The 22,064-nt window shown below is 37.2% G+C and overlaps 1 long non-coding RNA gene across 2 annotated transcripts in view; it reads left to right on the forward strand.

Moving 5' to 3' along the window:
- The window catches only part of LOC131495759 (uncharacterized), a 38,708-nt gene extending 29,262 nt beyond the window's left edge, over nucleotides 1–9,446 (forward strand). For both annotated transcript variants that reach the window (XR_009254100.1, XR_009254099.1), the window contains one exon: nucleotides 9,371–9,446. This is a non-coding gene — a long non-coding RNA (uncharacterized LOC131495759). The remainder of the gene's footprint in view (nucleotides 1–9,370) is intronic.
- The last annotated feature ends 12,618 nt before the right edge of the window (nucleotides 9,447–22,064 follow it).

Below are 22,064 nucleotides of genomic sequence, written 5' to 3' on the forward strand. Positions count from 1 at the left end.
ATACACCTGCTGGTTGGAATGAAAACTAGTACTGCTACTTTTAAAGACGAATTGGCAGTTTCTTACAAAACTAAACTTTTACCATATTATCCAGCAATAATGTTCCTTGTTATTTACCCAAAGGAGTTGCAAGAAGCTTGTATAGCAGCTTTATTTATAATATCCCAAATTTGAAAGTAACCAAAATGCCCTTCAGTAGGTGAATGGATAAATAAACTATGGTACATCCAAAGAATAGGATATTATTCAGTGCAAAGAAAAAAAAAAACACATACAACAAAAACGAGCTATCAAATTATGAAAAGACATGGAGAAATCTTAAATGCATACTAGTAAGTGAAAGAAGCCAATCCAACAAAGCTACATACTGTATGATTCCAACTATATGACATCATAGGAAAGGCAAAACTATGGATTCAATAAAAAGATCAATGGTTGCTAGGTGTGGTGGCTGGCAGAGAGGGATAAGGAGGGAAAGATGAATAGGCAAAGCAGAGGATTTTTAGGGCAGTGAACATACTCTGTATAATGTGGTAATGATGGATACATGTCCTTATGAATTTTTCCAAACCCGTAGAATCACCAAGAGTGAACCTTAAGGTAAACTATAGACTTTGGGTAATTATGATGTGTCAATGTAGTATACATATATATATATATATATACCATTCCTGAGTGATGTTCATAGTGGGGGAGGTTATGAATGAGTGTGAGCAGGGAATATATGGAAAATCTCTGAACCTGCCTGCCTTTCAATTTTATTGTGAAGCTAAAACTGCTCTAAAAAATTCTTTATTTAAAAAAAAAAAAAAGACCCCGTGTATCTCTATATATTTGCCTGGCACAGAAAAAGGTATGAAAGGATACACACTTAACGTTGATTACCTCAACGTGGATTTGAAGGAAGGAACGAAAGGAACAATGAACTTTTTCTCTATGTAAAAAAACAAAACAAAACCAACCAACCAAACAAACAAAAACAATGGACATAGCTGGCAATGATTGGATATAATGTGAGAAATAGCCAGCTGGTGAACTACAAGAGAAATTAGAAGAAATAATCCACAACACAGGATAGAGAAATGAAAAATAAAATGGAATAAAGCAGAAGTGAAGATAACAGGTGTGAAGGAGACCATGAAAATGTCCTTATGTTTGATTAGAGAACCATCAGAAGAGGAAAGCAAAAATGGAACCGGTTTAAAATTTGAAAAGATAAAGGCTAAGAATGTTACTGATGTGAGGAGAGATAACAAACCACAAATTCAAGAAGTCCAACAAATTCCAAAAGATAATTTTGTTAAATATACACTTAAATGCATCATAATGAAATATCAAAACCCAAAAACAATAAAAAGTTTTCAAAAATCAAAGGAGCCACAGCTACTCTGAAGCTGACTTCCCATCAGCAACAATGAAAGTAAGAATAGATCTCATTTATTTCAAAAGTAATGCGGAAAATATCATCAGCCAAGACTTGAATAAAGTCTTCTTCCCTGTCTGTTTAACTGGTCTGGTGCAATTTTTCTTTTACATATCCTAACATGAGTTGGAAAATAGACCCACTTTTTGTGTTTTCTTACAAAGTTTGTGTAACTGGCACTGTTTCTTCCTTGAGTGGTTAGCAGAGGTAAAACTCACCAAAAGAGTCATCTGGGCCTAGAATTTTCTTTGTGGCCAAGTGTTTTGACTAATAATCCAATTTCTCCATAATTTTATTATCTGTTGATACCTGCAACATTTATAGTGATAACCTCTTTTTCATTCTTAACAATCCTTTTGGGGGATTTTACTTTTTTATAAAATCAATTCTGAGAGATGTTTGCCAATTTATTAGTCTTTTCAAGGGACTAACTACTGCTTTGGTTAATCACAATTGTATATTTGTTTTCTATTTCATTAATTTTTTACTAACTAAGGTTTACTAACCTTCCTTTTACCAACATAGAGTTTAATTTGCTAACCTTGTTTCTAATTGTTAGCATTACTGGTCCAATGACTGATTAAGACAATCTATAACCAATGATAAAAGTTTAAAGATTTATTCTTGTAATCTTAAACAAGACAAGCGTAACCATTACCACCATTTCTATTCAACATTGTACTGTAAGTCATGATCATTCATAAACATGAAAAAGAAATGAAAGGTATAAAGGGTTAAAAGAAAAAAAAAGAAAGAAAACTGTTATTATTCACAGATATTGTTGCTCATGTAGGACATCTAAAAGAATTTGCAGGAAAATCATGAGAATAAGAGAATCTAGTAAGGCAACTAGATACAAATCTATACATAAAAATCAGTTGAGCTTTTATGCAGCAGGAACAAGCTACTATAAAATTAAATTTTAAGTAGAGATAACTTTCATCAGCATTAAAACATTTTATCATCAAAATGCTTACTTCCAAAATATATGCGAACTACTCCTAGAAATCAATGAGAATAAGGTAGACAAACCAACAGTAAAATAGGTAAAAGAACAGAATAAACACTTAGCTAAAGAGGAAATTTAAATGGCCAACACAATAGGAAAACATGCTTAATCTTTTTATAACAATCAGCATTTTAAAACCACAGTGATAATACCACTATACAATCTCCAGATTGGCAAAAATTTTAAGCTACCAATAATACTATGTTAAAGATGTTGAGTCACAGGAACTTTTATTCACGGCAGACAGGAGTATAAATTGCATCAACTAGTTTGGAAAATTGTTTTCCATTACCCATTACAGTGGCCTTGGGTACACTAATTCCATTCTTAAAAGTTCAAGGATATGGTGCATCAGCATACACATGCAATAATGTCCTTCATCACATTATTCACAATTTTCAAAAATCAGAACTAGCCCAAATGGCCATAAATAGTTGAGTGAATAAACAAGTTGCGATATAGTCATACAATGGAATATTATGCAAGAAAGAAAATAAACCAACCAACCATAGTTGGAACTTCATACGAAAAAAATGAATGGATTTTAGAAACAAAGTTGAGGGAAAGAAGCAAGCCAGAAAAGAAAAACATGCAGTATGGTTGCATTTATATAAAATTCAAAAAGAGTCAATCTAGGGGCTCTGTGTGGCTTAGTTGGTTAAGCATCCGACTCAGTTAGTTTTGGCTCAGTCATGATCTCACAGTTTGTGAGTTCAAGCCCCACATTGGGCTCTGCACTGACAGGGCGGAGCCTGCTTGGGATTCACTCTTTCTCCCTCTCTCTCTGCCCCTCTCCTGCTCCCTCTTTCTCAAAAAATAAATAAATAAACAAAAAATTTTTTAAAAAGTGAGTAAAACTAAAATATATTCATTTTGGATGTATATACAACTGGTAAAGCAAGGAAACTTATCATAAATTAAGGATAAGGGTTACTTCTAAATAAAAGGGAGAAATTTATAATTGGGATGAAATACACAAGAAGTTTCTGGAGGTGCTTTTTATGGTTTTTAATCTGAGTTGTGCACAGGTATTTGTTTTGTAACTATTAAATAGTAACTATGCTTTTTACACATTTTTGTATGTGTTATACTTCACACCTTCAAATTGAGTTTAAGAAAATATTGGGGGGCACCTGGGTGGCGCAGTCGGTTAAGCGGCCGACTTCAGCCAGGTCACGATCTCGCGTCTGTGAGTTCGGGCCCCGCGTCGGGCTCTGTGCTGACGGCTCGGAGCCTGGAGCCTGTTTCCAATTCTGTGTCTCCCTCTCTCTCTGCCCCTCCCCCGTTCATGCTCTGTGTCTCTCTGTCCCAAAAATAAATAAAAAACATTGAAAAAAAAATTTAAAAAAAAAAAAAAAAAAAAAAGAAAATACTATACAAGATAGGCTTTAAGAATGGGTAGTAAAGTTTTGAGTATAACCACAAAAGAATAGAAATTAATGCAAAAAAAGCCAAGTCAGTTCAGAGGGTAAAAAATGGTCCTAGAAAAAGAAAAACAAACAAAAAGATAAGAATGCTAAAGAAATAAGCAGAGGGGAAAAAAGACAAATAAAATTTTTAAAAATAAATAAGGTAGTAGAATTAGACCCAACTATATGACAATCAAAATAAACATAAAGGAACTTACATGAATATCATCAGTTAAAAGAAAGACATGGAAAGATTGGATTAACAACAAAAATAAAACCAAAATATAGTTCTGTGCTGTATATAAGAAAGAAAGTGAAAGTAAAAGGATAAAAAACGATGTACGGGGCAAATGTTAATCACAAGAAAACTGAGTTAGTCATGTTAATAAGAGATGAAATAGGCTGTAAAATATGAAATATTATTTGGAATAGATCATCAGAACAGTGGTGGAACTTCACGCAGGTTCAAAAAGTTTCTTTTTCTACAAGTCAATGTAACAGGTCCAACATCTTCAGACTCTCTTCTTTTCAGTTAAGATGTCTATCCTAATAAAAAAGCCACTGAGATTATATATGGCATGCATGTCACACTACCTTTGATTCATTCCCCACTCTTACACTGCCCTTCTCAAAATAGCCCTTAGAAATTCATTCTTCACATACATGAATAGAAGAATTCTAAGAAGTGAAACACAGAGAATTCAAGTGAAGCATGTTCACAACACCCACCAATAGGCTATTATTCTGTCATTGTCACTTAAAAGCAAAATGAAGAATCCAGATCAGCTTTTCTTGAAATTATATGTCTTAGAGACCCTATCATTTTTTTCTCGCAAGTATTTCTGTTACAGAGCATGATGAAACTCCATGTTATCATTCATACTATGGAGAAAAGAGCACCACTAACTATACTTTGAGGCCAAAAAAATCTTTAAGTTTTTGTCTTAATATAAGTATAATGAATACTGAGTAAGAAAAAAATATATATAATTATCCTAGGTAATAGGATATCATAAATAACTTCTCAAAATATAACAAGAATAATTCAATTTTCAAAAATGAAGACAAATGAGCCAAAGCTATATTCTATGACTCAATAAATAAAACTTTTTTAAAAAGTTTATTTATTTATTGGGGCTCTTGGGTGGCCCAGTCGGTTGAGTGTCCAACCCCAGCTCAGGTCATGATCTCCTAGTTCGTGAGTTTGAGTCCTGTGTCGGGCTCTGTGCTGACAGCTCAGAGCCTGGAGCCTGCTTCACATCCTGCGTCTCTCTCTCTGTGCCTCTCCCACTTGTGCTCTGTCTCTCTTTCTCTCTCAAAAAATGAATAAACATTAAAAAAAATTTTTTTAAGTTTATTTATTTGTTTATTTAGAGAGTCCCAAGTGGGGAAGGGGCAGAGAGAGGGAGGGAAAGAGAAAATCCCAAGTAGGCTCCAGGCTCGGTGCAGAGCCTGATGTGGGGCTTGAACTCACAAACCATGAGATCATGCCCCTAGCCAAAATCAAGAATTGGACGCTTAACCAACTGAGCCACCTAGGCACCCCTACTTTCAAGACCCCTAAATCAACAATGATGCATCAGAAAAATACAAATAAGCTTAATAAAATCTCAAATATGACTAAAGCTATAAATAAAACGGGCAGTTAAAAATAGTGAAACATTAAGCCAGAGGCATTTATACAAAAACACTGGTAACCTAATCTGATGTTGAGACTATAATGCCCCAAGATGAATTAATGTGTGTTCCTGAAAATTCACATTTAGTAATAAAAGGCGTCTGGAAAAAGACTAGCTGTCAAGCCGGAACAATTCTGGGACTTCCATTTCTATATGAAAGTTTCATACCACTGTGAGACTATCAAAGGATTCAAACCAGGATATTCAGACTCTGCTTTTAATGGCTATTTCTATATTGTAAACAAATGGCTCTAATTCTCCATTCATCAGAAAAATTTCAGGAATTAAAATAACTATTTTTATGAATTCTTATTTGAAAAATTTTTTAATGTTTATTTATTTTTGAGAGAGAGAGAGAGAGAGAGACAGAGCATGAGTAGGGGAGGGGCAGAGAAAGGGAGACGCAGAATCCAGTGCAGGCTCCAGGCTCTGAGCTATTGGCACAGAGCCAGATGCGGGGCTCAAACTCACAAACAGTGAGATCAGGATCTGAGCCAAGGTCAGACGCTTAACTGAGCCACCCAGTCGCCCCTATTTTTATGAATTCTTAAGTTAGATAACATGTACTTCAAAATAGGAGCCTTCTGCCAATGTTTCCAGAAAAATTATATGCCTGTGTAATTGCTCAGACTGCTTTAAGTTTCCAATCATTCCCTCCTTTCACTTTCAGCTCTGTTTCAGCAATGAACATAGGTTAGTAATAGCTCAGTAGCATTTTACATTTTTTGCTTAGGGCATCTTCTCTTGCTGTGGGCCCCAATCAAAGCTGTATCTTTTCAGATCCTCCAGTAAATGGTCAAAGCAGGATACACAGGGTAGGTATATGTTTCTTTCAAGGCATGCCAATTATTAGGTCTCTTTCTTAGTGGTACAGGGCCAAAAGCACAGCAAGTTGTTTTTCTCTTTGGTGGAGATATCTTGGCATTTCCCAAATGCACTTTAATGTTACAGCAGGATCTGACATCAAGGTTGTCTCGTCTTTCCTTTTTCAAGGGGATCTGATAGTGTAAACAATCAGATTAGGGAATTGGCTAAGGGATATGATCATGACTTTTTCTTTTCAAGGCGTAAGTAAGACCTCTGTTTATTGAACCAGGAGTTTTTGCTTTGTTTTATATTATGTGATTGTTCCACTCTCAATTTTTTCCTAGGGAACTCATTCATAATCTAGTAGTCATAGCCAGACAGGCCAGTCTGATGATAGTGCCAGGCCCACTGCCTATTATGGTCTTGCCTTATCTCTGCCACCCCCATGGTGCTTCTCATTTCCAATGCAATATTTCATGGCAGCATTTCTGGCCTACAGCTATTTTAAACAGATGTTTAAAAACAGATCTTTTAAAGATATTCATACTTCCTTCAACATATATTTCAGATGTTTGTTGAAGAGACTATGATCTAGACCCTCTAGATTTGCCCATTTTTATAATTTCTAAAATAAGATATTCTAACACTTAACATCCACCTTTCTCTGTTGAATGCATTTTTAAGTGTGTTTGTGTATGTGTGTTAACCAAAAATGTTAGAATCAACCCAGCTAGTCTATTTCATATAGAATCTCGGGTATGTGGACCATACTGACAGATTCAGTAAAACTAAAATCACGCTTTCTCCTTAGTCAAGCATCTAGAAAATCTAGTCTCATGTATATTTCCTACTTTAGAGTTAATATACATTGGCATGTTCCTGACTGCCATTCTTTTGTTATATAAAATTTTACTTTCCAATATTGATTTTGGACTTTGGGGCATGCCAGGGTATAATTCTAATTAATGGTCTAAGAGCGAAAAGATGTGGGGCATGAGAAAGACTGTTGACTTCTTTCTCAATGTGAACTATCTTCAGATGAAGGTATATAGGTACCTACAAGCATGAAAGAAAACAGTTTTCAGACAGGAGAGAGAGAAGAGTCACTTCTCTGTCAAGAAAAACTTTGGAGCTTCAAATTACTCTGATGTCTCTAGATCATTTTTTTCCTAATGGATGCCTTAACTTTCACATAAGAAATCTAGCAAAGTTCTTTTTTTTAATGTTTATTTATTTTGAGGAAGAGAGGGAGAGTGTGCATGGGCACGCACATAAGAGGGGCAAAGAGAGAGGGAGAGAGAGTCCCAAGCAGGCTCCATGCTGTCAGTGCAAAGGCAGATGCAGGGCTTGATCCTATGAACAGTGAGATCATGACTTGAGCTGAAACCAAGAGTCAGAGGCTTAACTGACTGAGTCACCCAGGCACTACAAGAAATCTAGCAAAGTTCTGGTACTAGTAATTAGTGCTCTCCACCAATTATTTCCAGTTCTCATTCTGGGAAAAATTGTACTTCTTTGCCGCCTCAAAGTTATGAAAGGCCATATGACTTCCTTTGGCCAAATATATTTGAATAGAAGTGATGTCTCCCACTTTCCTTCCAAAAGCTTTAAGAGCCACTTCACAATTTGCCCCAATTTCTTTCCTTCCCTCTTCTACAGTCACCAGCAATGATCCATATAATGGCTCCTACATTAGCCTGTGTCCTGAAGTGAGGGGAGTGCAGAACACAGCAGCCAACCAACCTGCAATGGATTTGCAATATGAGTGATGCTTATTGCTTTAAACCAGTTAGACTGTGGAGTTGCTTTGTTATTATAACCTGGCCTATCCTGACTGATACAACTCTGATAACAATCCAATAGGTACAAAATAGAGGAGATTCTTTCAACATTTTCATATAAATTCCTTGAGTTTAATTTTTTTAACGTTTATTTATTATTGAGAGACAGAGAGAAAGAGCTTGAGCAGGGGAGGGGTAGAGAGAGGGGGGACACAGAATCTGAAGTAGGCTCAAACTCACCCCCGACACAGGGCTTAAACTCATAAACTGCGAGATCATGACCTGAGCCGAAGTCGGTCACTTAACCAACTGAGCCACCCAGGCGCCCCTAAATTCCTTGAGTTTACATCCACTTTTCCAAACTAGTACTTTAATATTTTGAGTCTACCAATTCCGTTGTCATTATTCACCCAATGCCATCAAGAGCCTCCCTACCCTGCCATCCTTGAATTCCTCACACTCTATATTGTTCCACGCAAGAAATTGTTCCAAGCCTTCACACTGTATCTTTTATTGAGATTTGTTTTTCCAGATGACCATAGGTCATAACTAAACTGTTTTATCAAAGGGTACCATACTTGATATCTCATTCTTCACTGATGATCTATGACATGAGATTCCTCATCACTTAAATTTCTTGGTTGAAAGCAGAAGATGCTGACTCTGGCTAACCTGTAAAAAGGAAGTTTATTGGAAGGCTATTGGGGTCATGCAGATAAGATAGGAAGTTAGGGGACCAGACTTGGCATGGGAAAGAAACCAAGGGAGGTCTAGAAAACAAGGAATGAAGAATCAGGTGGAAGCAATTATCCTAAAGCTGGCATAGCTGTTGCTGCCCTGATAGATGTCTGGTTATTCTCTCTGTCCTTACACCACTTGTCCAGAATTCAAATCTTGGAAGAAAATTTTCAATTAGAAGAACTTATATCACAAGCTCACCCACCAGCAGTTCCAGGGAGTGGGAGAGGAGTGGTCTGGCCTTTCAGGTTTCATTGTTAGAGGCATAGGCTTGAAATCCTTCCCACCATGGTTACACACGTTGGGAGGAGGCAAATCCCCCAAGAAATCAGGTTCTACTAGGGAGGAGAATGGGTGCTAGGCAACAACAATACCAAAAAAGATAGCTGTCCATGAGAGAAGTGGGAATAGGAGAGAATAATATGGTCCTTAATAAAAGAAAGTTTTATGGCTTCACTGTGTTACTAGGTTACTATAGGAACTCAGGAAGTCTTCGCTTACCAAATGCATTTTTTTCCTTGCAGGATCATGTAGCTGAAGGCACTTTGGAATAATACAAACCTTAATTCAAACCATGGTCTGTCGTTTACTGGATATTTGGGGGGGGAAGTTCCTTAATTTCTTTGAATCTCTGTTACATCCTACAGTTGCCTGAGGATTCTGAGTGAATATATACGGAAGACTTGATACACACCCTGCACTAAACAAACATTAGTTTCCACCCCCTGTGTCTTCAGAGAAAAGGACCAATAAGGATGTGTGTGTGTGTGTGTGTGTGTGTGTGTGTGTGTGTGTGTAGAGAGAGAGAGAGAGAGAATTATTTTAAGAAATTGGTAATTATTTTAAGGAAGATGCACTTATGGAGGCTGGTACGTCCAAAATCTTCATGGTGGGCTAGCATGCTGGAAACCCAGAGAAGAGCCGATACTGCAGTATCTGACGAGGTCAGAGACTTTTGCTCGGAGGAGGTCAGTTTTTTGTTCTATTCAGGCCTTCAACTGACTGGGGGAGGCCTACTCACATTATGGAGAGCAATCTGTTTTACTCAAAGTCCACTAATTTAAATGTTAATCTCATCCAAAAACATCTTCACATAAACATCCAGGATAATGTATGACCGTATATATACGAGCACAGTGGTACAGCCAGGTTGGCATATAAAAATTAACCATCATACCATGAGAGATGCTATAATTCAGGAAAATAGTCTTCCTTCTTTCTCTGCATTCAGTACAATATTTTTTTAAGGCTTTTAAAACCAGTTGAGCAAGGGATGTCTGAGACTGGGCATATAGCAATGGTGGGGATGGCAGATGTGGGCCATTAAACAATAGATCCCAGAGGGTAAGTACTCAAGCTTTAGAAGAGGCTCATCCTTAGGGCACAGTCCTCTGCAGACCCCTTTCTCCCCTCAATGATAACCTTCACCAACACCAACTCCTACAGCAACTCTTGAACCTGATCAAGAATGAGCTGATCATCTGCAAGCTTGTGACTGTCCACTCCTGGAACAATGCCAGAATAGTACTTTGCCCCACTATAGGGCAAGCATGTGGACACAGATAAGCAAAGTGTTTACTTCCAAAATTCAAAAGCATGAGGATGACATAGATGATAAAGATAAGATTTCTGCAAAGACTTCTCAGAAGATAGATTGAATGCAAGAAGACTAATGGCTATATGTAACATGGCACATACCTAGAGATGAATAAATGTTGAGAATCAAGATTCTCATGAAACACAGCCTCAAGGCAGGCTGAAGGCAGACAGAGCACACAAGAGTCTTTTGAATGGGAGCCTGGGTGGCTCAGTGAGTTAAGCGTCTGACTTCACCTCAGGTCATGATCTCGCGGTCTGTGAGTTCGAGCCCCATGTCGGGCTCTGTGCTGACAGCTCAGAGCATGGAGCCTGCTTCCAATTCTTCTCTGTTTCTCTCTGCCCCTTCCCTGTTTTCTCTCTGTCTCTCTCTCAAAAATAATAAACATTAAAAAAAATTTTTTTTGAATGGCCATGCTGAGGCTATCTGTACTGCAATGAAGAGCAGCTACAGACCAAGAAGGGAAAGATCATCCAGACTCTGACCACGAAAGAAGAAACTAGGAAATAAATTTCCTGTTTCATCTGTACATAGTGGCTTCATTAACAATAGATGATCTCCCAAAACCCAAGCCTTTATCTGGGGAGAAATGGCTAAAGAAAAGAAACAATATCTGAGGAATTTGACAAGTGATCAAAATAATATCATTAAATGAAAATTAATGTAATATTTACATTTAATTGTAAGAAATTGTTATTATTTGACCACTTTTAACCTACAAAAATGGCAAAAGTGCTAAGAGTCAAGGTGAAGCCAAGGTACCATCAGTAGACAGGCAAACCCTGTCCTATAAGTTATTATATCACCATTCTAAATCCAAAGAAATATAGTTGTTAGTTCTGAAAGGGAAGCAGACTTGAAAATGTTACTACTGACAATTCAAAATTATAAAATCAGGGCCTTGAGATCAACAGAACAGCTAGTAAAAATGGTGCTGATGCAAAGTACAATACATATCACACACACTCGTGCAATAGAAAGAACTCTTTCTCTTGCAAGTGGAAAGTTGTTTTAGCTAAGCAAGGACTAGACTCTGTGGGCAAGGATTAGGGGTTGGGAAGAAGCATACATGCACATGTATATGTACATGTACGTGTACAGGTGTGTTTTGTGAGTGTATATGTAGGGGTATGTGTGTTTATGTGTGTAGGTGTATTATGTGTGGGCACATGTGTTCATGGGTAGCTATGTATGCATGTGTATGTGTGTATAAGTGTAGGTTTACCATGCTGACAACACGGAGCCTGTTTGGATTCTCTCTATCATCTCACTGTGCCCCTCCCACTCACTCTCTCTGTCTCTTTCCCAAATAAATAAATTTTTAAAAAGTGTAGGTTTAGATATAGGTGTGTGTCAGGTCAAATTTTCTAGTCATGATATTTACAATATTACAAATAAACCTTAGACTTTATCATCTTATTACTGTAGGTCTAAGTGCTGTCTTAACTTGGTATGTGTGAGGTTATTTTTTCCAGTCATGATATGAATGAGATTCCAAAGAGGAGAAGGCTTATGCCTCATTTTCCCATTACTGTAGGTCTAGTGTTGTGCTAAGGTCTCCCGTGGACATACAAGGCAGTTGCAGAATTGAGTCTCTCCCTTACAGATGGGAAACAGACTGTATCTGAACCAAGTCCATCTTCCTTCTTTCACCTTCTCCTTGCCATTTCTTTACTTCCTCTTTCCCTCCCCTCCTTTCCATCACATGTTGGCTGCCCTAAGGGGAAAAGTTGCTCCTGCTCCAGGTAACTAATGAGTTTTACATCCTCTCCCTCAGCCTGTGGCTTCTGGAAGCTGATGCACTGGTTCCTCACAGTACATGAAACCTGATGAGATTTACCAGTTTAACTGCTTTACCAGTTGTTGTTTTGTTTTGTTTTGTGCTCTTTCACACAGCTTTCAATTTTTCTCAGTTGTATATATTCCTTTTAATTAAGGAAGCTTGATACATAAAGTGTTAAATTGATCAAGTACAAAACTGAAAGGTTTGACTCTAAGGAATTCTTAAAAACAGCATCATGTGTTTCTCCAAAGCACTTATTATCTAAGATTATTACTTCACAAAGATCTTTTAAGCTTTGCAAATATCACTCACAGACCAAAAGATTAGACTCAGGAAAAGAGAGAATGGACAAAGTCCAAGAAAATACCCTTGATCTGGATAACGCTACAATGTTTTGGAAGCAGTACAAAGAAAAATGCATAATACTAGTATTGTACTACAATGCCCAGATTATGAGTCTGATTATTGCATTAATCATCTCATTTTCAATTCAGACTATTAAGGGGATATTTTACAAAAATGAATTTGATTAATTTGAAGTCTAACAAATTCAAAAGAGGCAAACTTTAACTCGACAAGTATTTAGCATGTACTATATGCCAACGTCTGTGAGAAAAAGAAAATTAGTATAAGGGAGTAAGGCTTTAAGGAGTTCAAAACATTTTCTGGGATGTAGAAATTCCAATTTTGGTAGCAGTCCTATGAAACCTTGGTTCACAAAGTTTCACTAAAGCTAGACATTCCAACATACTTAACTCATGGCTTTGGAGACTGCTTTAAAAAAATCTATGCCAGGAACATGCACACACCTACGAAATTAACAAGGGAAGTAGCCATCAAAGAAACCTGTGGACCCCTGCTTGGGTTCTGCAAATATTGAGAAAACAACCACCTTGAGTTCAGGGAGGACAGAAATGAGTATTCTCTGAACCAGTCTGTCTCAACATGCAGGCGTTCCAGCCCCAAACCTGCTCTCACAGCTCCCCTTTCTGTGGTCATCATGATCCTAGATCCCAGATCACATGGCCAACACTGCCTCCTTGAAAATCAGTTGCCTCTTTGGCAAGTAGGCTAGCAGTACTTGATTTTATCTCTACAAGTTTCAGAACATGAGGACCTATTCAAGTAGATCCTTTCCCTTCTGATTCCACGGGTTCCCATCACAGCACACAGTTCTATATGAATGAGCATGCATTCATTGTTGGAAATCTGACGCTGGAGGAAAAGAAACAGAGACGCCCTGCTGCCTACTCAATAAAATGATATTGTTCTCCCTGAATAAATAGAACAAAAGAAACTGAAGATTTGACTTTCATCCCTGAGGATCCTACATATAGAGGAGAAAACCATACATATAATATGAAAGAGCCCAAGGATAATTAGAGAAACAAGAAATGATAACATTGTGTTGGATAAAAAGTGCTGTGGGGAAGGGGTTAAAAGAATAACCAAAATGGTATGAAATGAATATGAGAAAGCTTCCTGGAGGAAAGAACATGCATTCAAGGTAAAGGAAATGGAATGGACAAGGAGACATGGAGACAGAATTTCTTAAGTTTTAGGCAATCTTAATTTTTATATTTTTGACAGGCATATAACAGTTTTAGAATAAAACGAGTTCTGGAAAGGTATGTTTATTTATGTATACACCGGTTTGATTTGATGGCAAAGTAAAATGCAGAATTTTGATTCCGAGTAGTAGTTTTGGTTATGAATTCCAGATTTTAAATGAAATCAGCATTGGCAACCTGTAAGTCTAAACTCATAAATATCATTAAACTTATAGCATTGACACAACCTTAATTTGGGAGAAATGCCTGGACTTTGCCTTTTGATTTAAAAGTAATATTTTACTTTTCTCTCTTCTTTTTTAATAGTAACTTTAAAATCTAACAAATATTTATATTGTATGTTTTGGAAAAAACAAATGGTTATACCAGAAGTACAAATTTCACCTTACGATATGAGTAAATACTGTAATGCTTAGAACAAAGTGAGGTTGCACAGCCACGGGACTGAATAAATCTTCATTACTGGAAATGTCTAAAAATGGACTAGGCAAAAATTTAGAAGAGTCAAATGAATTTTTAAGCTCCCTTCTCACTTTGATTTCAAGATTCCGTAGCTCTAGCTGAGAGCTTTCCGTATGAACAATCTCCTTTATTATGCAGTCTTCAGTAGAGGTAAAAAATTCTGCTTTATACCAGCAATGAGTTACAGCCAGGGATTCATGGCACTGCCTAGCATTTCACAAAGTTTGACTCTGGGGGCATATATATTACAGTATCTGGAGTATTTACCAAACTTTTAGATTTCTAGGTCCCACTTTAGACCTACTGAAGAATCTTTACAAGTGAATCCCAGAAATCTACTTATTTAACAAGCTTTCCAAGTGACTGATACAATACTATAATTTGTAAACCACTGCCCTAATCCTTAACATTCCTACTGAAAAGGCAGATCAGTAAGGCCTATTTACAGTTATGACTGCAGTTATATAGTCATTTTTTCCTTAAGGAGTGAGTTAAGCTTACAAGCATCTCAAACAATTTTAAGCATCCAACCACCTTTGGAGAGTAAACTTATTGCATGTAAAACGTTCCTTGACCTTTTCTTTATAAGAGGCAATTTTTATTTTCATGGGCATTACAGTCACTAACAGTAATCTTTCTCAACAAAGAACATTGAGTGAATAAGGCCTCAGTTATCAGCAGTGTCTGGTTAAGACTCAAATGTATAAATACTTTATTTAGCCTTTTTCATCTCTATTTGATGTTGGAAAAGAATACAGTATTCAGATCACATTTACAACCTAAACCACAGAATACAATTTAAGAAATGCAAGGGAGGGGCGCCTGGGTGGCTCAGTCGGTTAAAGCGGCCAACTTCAGCTCAGGTCATGAGCTCGCAGTCCGTGAGTTCGAGCCCCGCGTCAGGCTCTGTGCAGACAGCTCAGAGCCTGGAGCCTGTTTCAGATTCTGTGTCTCCCTCTCTCTGACCCTCCCCCATTCATGCTCTGTCTCTCTCTGTCTCAAAAATGAATAAACGTTAAAAAAAATTTAAAAAAAAGAAAGAAATGCAAGGGAATTATGTTACTTACCTCCATTTTACTATAAAAATATTAACTATTTGGTTGTATTAACAAACCACTACCACTTTACCATCTGTCCTATGATTTATAATAACAACTGCAAATGTGAGGATTCTAGAACCTCACCATTTTTCCCACTATAATTCTTCTTAAGTACATGCCAAAGATTTAATTACAACATAATGAAAATATAGAATAGTAAAAACCTGGCTAAATTAGGCTAATTGAGGGAAAGCTAATCCAAATTGATAAAAAGATTAATCATTAAGGCGTTTATAAAATATTATTTCCAATAATAGATATGACATCTAATTTTAAGTGTGAAATACTAATAGTGAGCATACATAACCTTTTTAGATAGAGTAAAATAATTAATATTATACTTTTTGTAAATTAATATTAAGTTTTTTGTAAATACTTTCTACAAATAGACCAGGTCCAAATCCTATCTGAATTAACACAAATTCCAAATCAAAGGATTTGATTTATCTATTTATCTGTCTTTTAGGTTTTGAGAGTCAAATTATCATATATGTTAGTTACCTTTCACGCCTGCCTTAATTTATCTTCTCAGGACTTTTTTAAAAATTAGGATAAGACTCTAAAATTCCCTTTAAACAGAAAATGCAATTTCACTTTTAAAGCACTTTCTGTAACAAAACTCTTGGGTACAAATTAAACATAATGAGCATTTAAGGTTACAAAATCTTCCCATGAAAACATTTGGAAAGGTCACTTCAATTTATGCCAAAGTTAGGAAGATCTTAAAGTTTACAGATTCTAAGTTTTCATTGGCTACTGAAAGCCAAGCCTCACTTCTTCCAGAAAAAGAATAGGTTTTAATTTGAGGGGATAAACGAAATCAGAAGAGAATATAATTATTCATAGAAAATACAGTATTAGAACCCCATTTCAGAGAGAACAGAGAAGTAAAAGAGTATATGTTTTGTGAGAGGTTTGTTAACTTGATTTAACTTCATAGACATCACAGAGCTGATACGGGAGCAGAGAGTTAGTAAGATGGTGGAGAATGACGTGGTCGACCAAATAACACCTCAGAGGGATGAAGCCCTTGTTTATAACCTTATTCTGTAGCTTGACAGTTGTTATCACTTTGGACAAGTTACACAATCTCTCTAAGCCTCAGTTTCTCCCTTTGTAAATGGGGATGAATCATATCTACGTTCTAGGGTTTTTATGGAGACTAAATGAAATAACAGTTGTAATGCAATTAGTACCATAACAACTATATATGAAGCCTTCAATATCTATTAACCGTTACAGATTATAATACATGTTCTGTGTATGAAAACCTCAGAAAAAAAGTGTAAAGATGTACCAAGACAAGTTGGTACTAACTTCTGAGAGATAAAAATGGATTCTAAACAAATTCATGTAATTGAACCTTATGAACACTATGTAGTCACTAAAATTCATTTTCAAAGAATAAATAACATGGGAAATAGTAATGATATGCTAAGTTAAAAAAAAAAGCAGGACACAAAACAACAGATTCTATGAAAAATGTGTGCATAGAAAAGAGTATTGGAACAAAATTTCTGAAGGTGCACAGTGGTACCTCTCTGGGTGCATTACAGATGGTATTACACATGCCCTGATTTCTATCATCCATGGTCATTCTCCTTCTGATATACTCCTGTTCACTCATGTTCTTTTAAAAGTATTGAGTTTTTTGGGGCGCCTGGGTGGCGCAGTCGGTTAAGCGTCCGACTTCAGCCAGGTCACGATCTCGCGGTCTGTGAGTTCGAGCCCCGCGTCGGGCTCTGGGCCGATGGCTCGGAGCCTGGAGCCTGTTTCCGATTCTGTGTCTCCCTCTCTCTCTGCCCCTCCCCCGTTCATGCTCTGTCTCTCTGTCCCAAAAATAAATAAAAAACGTTGGAAAAAAAAAAAATTTAAAAGTATTGAGTTTTGGAGCCTCTAATTGAACATAATATTACATGTGCATTTTAATACAACAGGACGACCATATACTGTGATATGATCACTCTTTAGAAAACCAGAGATGCAATTATTATTGAGCATTTATTGAGCACCTACTCTGTGCCATTCACTGAGGACAGATTTTTCCTTAAGGAATCTACAGTCCGGTAGAGGACAGAGAAAAAGTATGATGAATATTCTTAAAGAGTATACAAGATATTATAGAGGCATAGTTGAGCACAGTCAACTCTTTTTCTTAGATTAGGGGTACATCAGCTGAATTTTGACACATGAGTAAGAATGGCTTTGATTTCACACCCATTAAGTGTGATGCATGTGAAATATTCTTATGGAACTGTCCAGTAATCAGTGGGATACATGAGAGTAGAGAGCAAGAAAGAGTTCTGGGATGGAGATGAGAATTTGAGCACCAGCAACACATAGGTGATAGTTAAAGCCATGAGAATGCATGAAGTGGGTAAAAGTGGTCATGAAGAAAAAAGCAGGAATATGATCCAGAAACAGAAAAAAAGACAATACCCTCAAAAACAACATTAGTTAAGGGATGTAGAAAGCAAGAGGGGTCCATGAATAAAGGCTGAAGAGAAATGACTAGAGATGCAAAAAAAAGAACAAAACAGCTGAAGAGGAAGCTTTGGATGGAGTTTTTATTTATTTTTTAATATGAAATTTATTGTCAAATTGGTTTCCATAAAACACCCAGTGCTCATCCCAACAGGTGCCCTCCTCAATACACATCACCCACCCTCTCTTCCCTCCCACCTCCCATCAACCCTCAGTTTATTCTCAGTTTTTAAGAGTCTCCTATGGTTTCCTCCCTCCCTCCCTCTCTAACTTTTTTTTCCCCCTTCCCCTCCCCCATGGTCTTCTGCTAAGTTTCTCAGGATCCACATAAGAGTGAAAACATATGGTTTAAAGAAGGAAAGGGGTCAATGGCACTAGATGTCTGCAGTAAGCTAAGACAAAAAACTAATTCATTGGATACAGAGGCAAGGTTCTTTTGGGTGACATTTGTCTCAGCAGTTTCAGCGTATATCTCTGTGAGTACGTGTGCATGTATTGTTGTGGAGGTGCAAAGGTAGAGGCTGAGGGCACTAAATTTAAAAACGAATGAGGATAGAGAGCATAAACATTCAATTCAAAGAAAGAAAATACTGATGGAAAACATGCTATGTATAGAAACTGACCTCTCTAATGGCCAACAGGCACATGAAAAGATGCTCAACGTCGCTCCTCAACAGGGAAATACAAATCAAAACCACATTCAGATATCACCTCACGCCAGTCAGAGTGGCCAAAATGAACAAATCAGGAGACTACAGATGCTGGAGAGGATGGGGAGAAACGGGAACCCTCTTGCACTGTTGGCGGGAATGCAAACTGGTGCAGCCACTCTGGAAAACAGTGTGGAGGTTCCTCAAAAAATTAAAAATAGACCTACCCTATGACCCAGCAGTAGCACTGCTAGGAATTTACCCAAGGGATACAGGAGTACTGATGCATAGGGGCACTTGTACCCCAATGTTTATAGCAGCACTCTCAACAATAGCCAAAGTATGGAAAGAGCCTAAATGTCCATCAACTGATGAATGGATAAAGAAATTGTGGTTTATATACACAATGGAGTACTACGTGGCAATGAGAAAGAATGAAATATGGCCCTTTGTAGCAACATGGATGGAACTGGAGAGTATGATGCTAAGTGAAATAAGCCATACAGAGAAAGACAGATACCATATGGTTTCACTCTTATGTGGATCCTGAGAAACTTAACAGAAACCCATGGGGGAGGGGAAGGGAAAAAAAAAAAAAAGGAGGTTAGAGTGGGAGAGAGCCAAAGCATAAGACTCTTTTTTTTTTTTTTAACGTTTATTTATTTTTGAGACAGAGAGAGACAGAGCATGAACAGGGGAGGGGCAGAGAGAGAGGGAGACACAGAATCTGAAACAGGCTCTAGGCTCTGAGCTGTCAGCACAGAGCCCGACGCGGGGCTCAAACTCACAGACCGTGAGATCATGACCTGAGCCAAAGTCAGACGCTTAACTGACCGAGCCACCCAGGCGCCCCCATAAGAGACTCTTAAAAACTGAGAACAAACTGAGGGTTGATGGGGGGTGGGAGGGAGGGGAGGGTCGGTGATGGGTAATGAGGAGGGCACCTTTTGGGATGAGCACTGGGTGTTGTATGGAAACCAATTTGACAATAAATTTCATATATTGAAGAAAAAAAAAAGAAACTGACCTCTCTAACATATTAATAATGCAAGTTAAAATCAGATAGTAGGTTTGCTGACCACGTGAACAAAATATTCTACAAAATAACCTCCTATGCTGGCCAGGGTACAGTGAGACAGCACGTACTACTGGCAAGAATATGACATAATTCCCCATTTTTCCTTTTATGTTCCTGCTGTAACTGATCTCCCCTTCCTTTGTGGCCTCACTGTATACTACCTACAACATTTCATATTTCTCATATTCTTCATGTGTAATTCTCCCTCTAGCTGGCTTACAAGGTTTTTGAGGATAGACACCCAGTTTGACTAATCCCTGTTCTCACAGTGTCTAGTTTCCATCACGGTGCGTGACTCATGGTAAGAACCTAAGAGATGATCGGCAAATTGATAAGAACCCAAGTTCCTGTTTTGATACATGTTATTTTAGCTAAAATTGGTAAAATTCACCCTAATTGTGAATGACATAATTCAAAGAAAGAAGCCAGAAGTGGTTTCCTTTATGAAATTCCAATAGTGTCTGTGTAGTCAGATATAAAGGTAGGGACATATACTATGCATATTGTGCATATCTACAAACATTTATGCTGTCCTGACCTTCCTTCCATGTTGTTATTTTAATTCTCTCAAGGTAAGTATTTGCCTTTATTTCAGTCTCCACTTATCCCCTCACAATCCTTTGAATATAAATTTTAAAAGCTATCCAGAGCCGCCTAGTCAATCTAAGACAGTCAGAGCCACTAATATTCAGCTAAGCATATGACTAAAGCTGTGTCTAACAAGTTTATTGAAATCTATGAAAATGGAAAAAGTATAAATCCACTTGGTATTTGAAGTGGGAAAGTAAAATATGAGTAGGCTTTAAAGTGTATTTTTAATGTGCTTCATATTTCCTAAACTGTAATTTTAATGAATCATCAGAAATTATTGTGTCTGTATGTACTATTCAGGGAATCTCAGGGAAAGTACAGTCATCACTGGGCCCACAGGAAAACAGGTACAAGATTTTATGATACCTCTTCTGTGAGAGCCAAAGAACCCCCACTGTCAGCATTTTCTGGTGTTACTCTTTTAGGATGGATCAACATCACCCGGAGAGTGAACCAAGCCAGCTTTTCAAAGACCTTCTCAACTTTCTTTAAATATGCTAAGACTGCACTATCATTCCTTTGCTTGCTCATGAAATACCAAAATGAAGACAATTTCTCTAATTATGTATTACTATCCTTTATATGTGAAATCAGTGATACTCAACCAGAGGCAATTTTGCCCCCCAGGGGACACTGGCAAGGTCTGAAGACATTTTTAGTTGTCACAATTTAGGGTGAAAAGGAGGGTTGCCACTAGCATCTAGTTGATAGGGCCCGGGATGCTGCTAAACATTCCATAATACACAGGATAGGCCCCCACAATAAAGAATTATCTAATCCGAACCACCAATAATGCTACGGTTAAAAGCATTCTAATGCTACGGTTAAAAGCATCCACCTCTGCTAAATGGTAGAATGTGTAAAACTTTCAGAGAAAGTTGAGGCACAATGAAGCTACCACCCCTTTGATGAGGTTTTCTTGGATTAACCCACAATGACATCTTCACAGATTGGATTTTCCATAATTTAGGTTTCATTTGATGGTGTCCTATCTCAAAGAATTTTTGAGGAATCATGTTCCTATTCACTACTGATACTTTCTTCTTCTTCTTCTTCTTCTTCTTCTTCTTCTTCTTCTTCTTCTTCTTCTTCTTTTTGTAATTTGACAAATTTGTTCTGTGACAAAACTGTTAGGGAGCTTTATAAATCAAAAGACTCACTACTTAAGTTACTTTCTCTTTCTAAATTAGCTCTTTTTAAAAACTTTTCCAGGATACCTATTGTAATACTGCTTTCATAGATAATAATTTCTGAAGTGGGAAAGAATAACTAATTATCCCATTGTTTTTCCAGCTAAACTATTTGGGTAATATTTCTAGTAACCCATATTGCCAACATCCATTGTTTGGCCATTTTACTTAGAATAAAAACAAAGAGGCTATGATTTTTGGCCTTGGATCAATCATGTAATTCTCCTTCTATTTAAAGTTTGAAGATTTGGCTTGTTATTTCTAATGCCAGGAATTCACACCCCCATGAGCCAGGAGTGGTAGGAATAGGAGATGGGGGGGTGGGGAGGAACAATTTTGAATTAAAGACAACTGTTGAACAGAATTCATTAGCAATAGTCTTATGAAACAAGTGATTTCCTTGGAAAAGAAAGGAATTTTAATAGGTCACTGCCATATTGTCATTTTTTTTCCTGATTCTTGAGGGTCCTTTAGTATGTTTGTCACGTACAAACATTGAAACAGTGAGCACATATGGAAGAGTTTGCCAAGGATATAAATTGTTATGCAAAGTGATATGAAGGCTTGCAAAAGAATTATTTTCATTATTTTTTCATTAAAAAAAAAGCTAGCCAGGTTACTTGGTGGTACATTTTAAGAAAGGAATGGTCATGACAGAAAGATCTGAATTTTGAATTTTTGCCTAAGACAAAGGGGGATGATTATGTGGTAA

Source organism: Neofelis nebulosa, chromosome 15 (assembly GCF_028018385.1).
Source record: "Neofelis nebulosa isolate mNeoNeb1 chromosome 15, mNeoNeb1.pri, whole genome shotgun sequence".
Classification (NCBI taxonomy): domain Eukaryota; kingdom Metazoa; phylum Chordata; class Mammalia; order Carnivora; family Felidae; genus Neofelis; species Neofelis nebulosa.